The sequence below is a fragment of the Myotis yumanensis genome, unplaced genomic scaffold, assembly GCF_028538775.1.
Source record: "Myotis yumanensis isolate MYYU_CA2020_CCGP unplaced genomic scaffold, mMyoYum1.0.hap1 SCAF_7, whole genome shotgun sequence".
NCBI lineage: Eukaryota > Metazoa > Chordata > Mammalia > Chiroptera > Vespertilionidae > Myotis > Myotis yumanensis.
In genome coordinates, this window is record NW_027223758.1 from 32231998 (window position 1) to 32239769 (window position 7772).

Here is a 7772-nt window from a genome sequence, read left to right on the forward strand (position 1 = left end):
GCTGCCTGTGTTCCTTAGTTGCGTTTAGTGAACAAGAGAGAACATTAAAAGCTATTTAAAATTTGATTACAAAAGCTTTTCAGTACTGACAGCAAGCAAAAACACTTTTCCTTCGTTCTATAAAATAACGCTCAGATTACCTTCTAGTTCGATGTGTTATTCAATTCAAATTATTTTTTCGAAAAGAAGAAACCCTTATTTAAAATACAAAATAATAAACGAATGACAGGGCTCTATTAGATTGTGAATCACCCCTGGTTTAAAGGTATCCTGACCACTGATCCCTGTTTGCATTTTAGTTATTTTATCCTATAAAAGGTTCTCTTATTCATATGGTCAAATAAGTAGAGGAGGGAGCCTGAAGAAAAAAAAAAAAGATATGGGAACAGGGGGAAAAAACAATGAATTGGAAAAGGTGGGCCGAGCTAGGAAAAGAGAACACAGGCCACCTCTTTTCTAAGGCACAGGAATTTGAGACGTGTGGGATTATTGCTTTATATCCGGGAGTCGGATTTCTTTGTTCTTTTCAAGATGCTCTGGTTTACTCAACAATATATTAATTTTTAAAATATATTTTATTGATTTTTTACAGAGAGGAAGGGAGAGGGATAGAGAGAAACATGGGTGAGAGAAACATCCATCAGCTGCCTCCTGAACACCTCCTACTGGGGATGTGCCCACAACCAAGGTACTAACCGGTTGGGGCAACAATGTAGTAATTTTTGAAGTTGAAATAATAAAACTCCAAAGGACCGTAAAGTGGAAAAAAATAAGAAAACAAGAAACTATAGGGGGAAAAAAGGCGAGAAAGGAAACAGGAATCAACTTCAAATGTTCTGAGATGAGAGTGGCAAAAGTAAACCACTGACAACAGAGAAGTTAAGCATATTTCTACCCAACGCGCTCTTCTCAAGAACCTGCTAGGCTCGCCATGGAGCAAAGGGGAGTCCTAGTGCTTGGCTGACGTCGAGAGGGAGAATCGGCGGGTCGCTCACATAAAGGGTGTCCCAAAATTCACGCAAGATTTGAATTTTGCGTGAGCATTAACAACAACAACAAAAAAGCCTAATTTTACTTGGTTTATTGAATCAGATTCTAATATCTGTTGCCCTTTGATTTCAATCCCTTCAATTTGATAAGCATTACCAAGTACCAATGATGGTCCAGGAGCAGGGACAATGAAGACCAATGAAGACCACGGCTTTGCATATGTGCCAGCAAAGCCGTTGGAGGCCATTTACCCGATGTGCTATTCCATACATATCCCTACCCTGTATACTTTATGAATCAATACAAAATTTACAATTTTTTTGCCCTAGCCGGTTTGGCTCAGTGGATAGAGCGTTGGCCTGCGGACTGAAGGGTCCCAGGTTCGATTCCGGCCAAGGGCATGTGCCCAGTAGGGGGTTTGCACAAGGCAGCTGATGGATCTCTCTCATCGATGTTTCTAGCTCTCTATCCCTCTCCCTTCCTCTCTGTAAAAAAAATCAATAAAATAAATTTTTAAAAAAATTTACAATTTTTAATTATAAACCTGTGTTTTCTATCAAAATTACTTCTTGCGTGAATTTTGGGACAGCCTTTATAAATCATTTTAAGCGGCCACCATAAAAGCTGTTCTCTTTTTTTTGGGTTTCCTTTCTAAAGTTCGGAGCAAGTTGAGCCAAAATAAATACCAAAACCAAATCAGCCACAGCGTTAAAATCAGCGGGACTGTGACCAAGGCCCGTGTCCGCCCAGAGAACCAAATCCCCCTGAGCCGCGCTGCCTGCCCGCCGCGCTCCCTCCTCCGCCCGCCGCGCCCCTCCCTCCTCCGCCCGCCGCGCCCCTCCCTCCTCGATGCTCCTCCCTCCTCCGCCCGCCGCGCCCCTCCCTCCGCGGCGCCGCTCCCTCCTCCGCCCGTCCCGCCGCCCGCCCGCGGGCGGCTGGAGGTCAAGGTCTGTGGCCGTGTCCGCGCCGGCTCCTCGCTTCTTTCCTTCAGAAATTAGTATAATTTCGTAAAGAAGAAACCCTTATTTAAAATACAAAATAATAAACGAATGACAGAGCTCTATTAGATTGTGAACCACCATTGTTTGGTATCTTGGAATAAACTCCAGTTGGTCCTTTTAAACTGCCCCAGGCGTGTGGTTACCCATGCACGTGAGGAAGAAAAGGAGCCAGCCTGTGGTTTGACGTTCCCGAGGCACTGACTTCCTCAGCACGTGCCTCTCGCAGAGCAAACCCCAGACCCCACAGGTGCTGCGGGTGACGGGGGAGGGGACGCCAACCGGGCGCAGGGGCCGGGGAGCCGGGGAGCCGGGGCGGCGGCCCTAGAGGGGCCCGGGAGGGAGGGGCGCGCGCTCGGGGGAGAGCCGAGGAGGGCGAGCTTCTTCGGAGCAGGCGGGGCGGGGCGGGGAGCAGGCAGGGTCTGGGCGGGGGCGTCCGGGGCTGTGAGGAGACGGCGAGCGCCTGGCGCCGGGACGCCAAAGCTCCTCCCACCGGGCACGCCTCAGGGTTCAAGGCCAAGGCCGGTGCTCCTGGCGGGGAGCTGAGGCCAGAGGGGCGGCCGCCAGCGCCCCGGCCCCGAGGAGGGGCTCAGAACGGGGCCGCGCCTCCAGCCCCAGAAGTTTCTCCCTCAGGCGGGGACCTCGCGGCTGGTGCCCGTGAGGAGCCCGGCGGCGCGTGCGGGGAGGCGTGCGGCCGCGGCCCCACCGCTCAGCCGCCTTCAGCCCCCAGGTCCCGCGGGGTCCCTCAGGCTGAGCCCTACTTTCAGCGCGAATCTCGGGACAGGTGCGCCCTAGCAGGGAATGCAGGGTCAGTGCGCCAAGTCTGAGGCGCTTCGCTCTCAGAGGGGCCGGGCGAGTGGGCGGAGTGGCAGGGGCTGGGCGGGGCGAGTGGGCGGAGTGGCAGAAGATGGGCGGGGCTAATGGGCAGAGTGGCAGGAGATGGGCGGGGCTAGTGGGCAAAGTGGCCCAAGATGGGCGGGGCGAGTGGGCGAGTGGGCGGAGTGGCAGAAGATGGGCGGGGCGAGTGGGCAGAGTGGCCGGGGCTGGGCGGGGGCCAGGCACTCCTCTCCAAGCACCAGCTATGTCCTTGCACTCTAGGCACTCTCTGACCTTAAACCTTACCGATGCAGGGGGATGACAGGGCCCTACAGAACAATTGTGAAAGGTAGTAATGCCTGACCCCTCTCTCTGGTCTCTGAGCATCGCTAGGATGGTGTCGCATCTCTTCCACCCCTGAAGAAGTTACGGTATTTAAACCCTTGAACATCAGTTTTTCTCATCTGAGAAATGGAAATGATAACAATAAAAGTATCTGTGCCATAGGTATTGTAAGAGATAAATGAGATGAAGCCTGTAAGGAGCCTAGCAATGATAAATGCTCTATAAATGTTAACTATTATTACTGTTGTTATTAAAAAGATCATCCAGTCCTAACCTGTTTGGCTCAGTGGATAGAGCATGGCCCTGTGGACTGAAGGATCTCAGGTTCGATTCCGGTCAAGGGCACATGCCCGGGTTTCGGGCTCGATCCCCAGTTGGGGGCGTGCAGGAGGCAGCTGATCAATCAATGATTCTCTTTCATCACTGATGTTTCTCTCTCTCTCTTCCTCTCTAAAATCAATAAAAATATATTTTTTTAATTAAAAAATCATTCACATTTACCCACCCTTTGGGGACAGAAAACATTTTTTGCCTGGAATATCAGTTTTCTTTTTTTAAAAAAATATATTTTATTGATTCTCTACAGAGAGGAAGGGAGAGGGACAGAGAGTTAGAAACATCGATGAGAGAGAAACATCGACCAGCTGCCTCCTGCACATCCCCCACTGGGGATGTTTGTGCCTGCAACCAAGGTACATGCCCTTGACCGGAATCGAACCCAGGACCCTTTAGTCCGCAGGCCGACACTCTATCCACTGAGCCAAACCAGTCAGGGCTGGAATATCAGTTTTCAACAGCCAAAGTCAATTGCTAGAATGTAAGAAAAATCATACTAGACCAGTAGTTGGCAAACTGCGGCCCCTTGAGTGTGGTTCTTCCACAAAATACCACGTGTGGGCGCGCACGTAGAGTGCGATTGAAACTTTGTGGCCACACTCAAGGGGCCAAAGAGTCGCATGTGCCGACCACTGTACTAGACCATAAGGATCCAAAGTTGGCTTCCTCCCTGAGCTCCATAGTAAATACTAATAAATATTGGAACAGCAATGGCATCCAATGTATAGGTTATTGATATGGTCTCGGGCTCCCTGTTGATAGGTTGTCTCATTTACCCTTTAAACAACCTCACAAGGTAGAGCCCCTTTTGCAATGAGGACATGACCCAGAGAGGAGAAGCACCCTGTGCAGGGTCACATAGTAGGGAGTGCTAGAAACAGGACTCACTCAGGTTTAGCTCCTGTTTTCCCACCTCAGGGAACAGTGTCCCAGCAACCACTCAAGCAGATGCCTGAGACACCTTGATCCCCACCTGGCCTCTACCTTAATGTCAATTCATCAGCAAGCCCATCACCCCACCTTCAAATGTGACTTTATCCACTTCTTACTGTCTCTACTCACTTCACCCTTGTCTAAGCCGCCTTTCTCCTGAAAAAGCTCTAACAGCCTCCTTCATGTCACTTGCCTCTCTTAAGCCCATTGTCCACACTGAAGCCAGAGGGGTCTTTGAAAAACATAAATCAAATCACATTACCCCCGACCTTCCCCTTTAGAGCCCTTTAAGTCTTCCTGTTGCTCTTAGAATAAAACCCAAACTCCCTTCCAACAACTATAGGACCTTGCATGGTCTACCCCATGCTTATTATTCTAGCTTCATTTTGGATGGGTGGGTTTATCTTGACAACAGTGATTCTTCAGTTTTAGGGCCCTTGCTTTCATTGGTCCCTCCACGGTCCTGGGGGAAACATAGCCACGTGATCACCTGGGCACATGTTTTTGGAAATTTGGCAGATGTAAGATATTTAACTATAATCCTTTAAGATCAATGTCTCTTTCCACTCCCACTTTCTATCTATCACACTGTGTTGGTGATGGCAATGGAGGACCCGAAGGATGCAGCTAAGGCACAGTTGAATTAGGTACATTTAATTTAGGTTCAGAGATGTTTTGGGCTGAATGTTTGTTTTCCCCCAAAGCTCATATATTAAAACTAGAGGCCAGGTGCATGAAATGTGTACATGGGGTGGGGGGGGGGGGGGCGTGTCCCTCAGCCCAGCCTGCACCCTCTCCAATCCAGGACCCCTTAGGGGATGTCTGACTGCCAGTTTAGGCCCGATTGTCGGACATCCCTCTCACAATCCGGGACCGCTGGCTCCTAACCGCTCACCTGCCTGCTGGCCTGATCCCTCTAACTGCTCTTCTCTGCTGCCCTGATTCCCCTAACTGCTCTCCCCTGCTGGCCTGATCGCCTCTGCCTCAGCCCCACCACCATGGCTTTGTCCGGAAGGTCGTCCGGAAGATGACCGGTCTAATTAGCATATTACCCTTTTATTAGTATAGGTCTTAACCCTCAATGTGAAGGTGGGCCTTTGGGAGGTGATTAGGTCATAATCCTCAGGTGAGGATGAACAACAACAACAAAATCATTGTCTTATGACTAGATGATCAAAGAATATACAGAAAAAAAGTAAAGAAAAATTATTAAAAAGCTGTATCATGCAGCTAATTAGTAAAAATATGTTGGCTCTAGATTGTATAATATTTGTGGTATTTGTCAGCTTTTTAAATTTTATAATTTGTTATTATTTCTTCTGTTATTCTAAAAAAAATTATTTGCTAACCAAATTCTGTATTTATGACTTTGTATTCTTTCTCTTTTTTAAAAATATTTTTATTGATTTTAGAGAGAACGGGAGAGGGAGAGAGAGATGGAAACATCAATGATGAGAGAGAATCATTGATGGGCTGCCTTCTGCATGCCCCCTATGGGGATCGAGCCCACAACCCAGGCATGTGCCCTTGACTGGAATCGAACCCAGGACCCTTCAGTCCGCAGGCTGACGCTCTATCCACTGAGCCAAACCAGCTGTATTCTTTCTCTTTAAGAAAAGAATACCCTAAACTTTAAAAGCTTTAAGCCCCATAAAACCTGGTTCAACCCTGTTCCTTTTGCTCCCTGTGGTCCAGCCATATTGGAATCCCTCCATGCCCACTGCCCGACACATAGTAGTATCAGGAAAATATCTGTAGATGAATGAATGACTCAGAAACTGGAGTGCTAGAATGTTAACTACATAAGAACATGAATTTTGTCTGCTTTATTCATTGCTACCTTCCCACATGCAGAATAGTGGCTGGCATACAGCTGGTGCACAATAAGTATTTTAAAAAACAGATCCAGGCCTGTTCAACTGCAGACCATACTTCTTTCCATTGCCTCCAGTTATTTTCAGTTCACAAAGCATTTTCCCAAGATCCTCTTCACAGATCTAAGAGGTGTCATTTTCATTTTAGATTTAAGGTTAAATGGAGGCTCAGAGGAGAAGTTACTTGCCCCAGGTGACTCAGGGACAGAGCTGAAATTCAAGCCCAGACCTCAAGGGCCAGAAAGCCTTATCCTCCTTGGCCCTCCCAATAAGATGCCCCACAATAAGAAAGCATGTGGTGAAGGAGCCAGTCCTACAACCCAGAGCAGGCAGGTTCCGGAAGAATGACTGTGCATGGACAGCAGGTGGCGCCCATCCACACAGTAGTTACCCTGACTGATAGCTCTTGGTTAAGAGACACAAAAACATTTGTCAAACACCAAACTTTGAATTGCCAGTTTCATTTGCTCTCAACGGCCCTGCTTTTGCTTCCGTGGCCATTGCTCTTTAGGCCTGAATAGAAAAACCGAGTCTTTCCCTCTTGAGTAGGGAAAAACCCAGTTCTCCATCTCCTGTGTGTTTTCCCTTTACTTTTACACAGAACACTTCCAAGCAATTCTCCATGACAACAGCTGGGTGTCCTACGATTTAACACAATTCTGACACTGTCTACCTGGAGGTCTCACAGGTTAAGGGCTCAGTCCCACAAGATGGCTCCCACCCCACTTCAGATGCCAATCAGAAGTAGAAGTTCCCCAGGTTACTTACAGCTTCCACCCAACGTGGCCACAAATTGGAGGTTCCCGTGGCGCCCTTCTTGATTCAGTTAATTTGCTAGAAGGGCTCACAGAACACAGGGAAGCACTCACTTACCTTTAGCAGCTCATGAAAGAATACCGAGGAGCAGCCAGATACAGAGATGCACAGGGCAAGGTCTGGGAGGGTCCCCAGTGCAGGAGAGCATCTACACCCTCCTGCTATGTGGATGCCCCAAATTGGAAGCTCCCCAAATCCCCTACTAGTGGGATTTTATGGAGTCTTCCTCATGTAGGCATGAACAATTAGTACCTCCATTTCCAGCCCCTCTCTCCTCTCTGGAGGATGGGGGATGGGGATGGAAATTCCAAGCTTCCAACCATGGTTTGGTCTTTCTGGTGATCAGTCCACATCCAGGAGCCATCTAGGAGCCCACCCAGAATCAATATAATTAGGAACTTATAAGCGTTTTAGGAGCCTGTGTCAGGGTCAAACAAATGTTAGAACAAGAGATGCCCCCAGTGCTCTGACAGGACAAGGAAGCTAAGAGAGACTGGAGCATGTGTCTGACACCCTGGTACTCACCAGACTCTCCCACTGTTTCCCACACTTCCCAGCGGTCTCCTGGGACAGATCATGTGACCTATTCTATTGAATGGGCTGTGGGAGGAAGGGACATATACTAGTAGCACTTCCTGTCTAAAGTGTCATAGAGCCAGTGTGT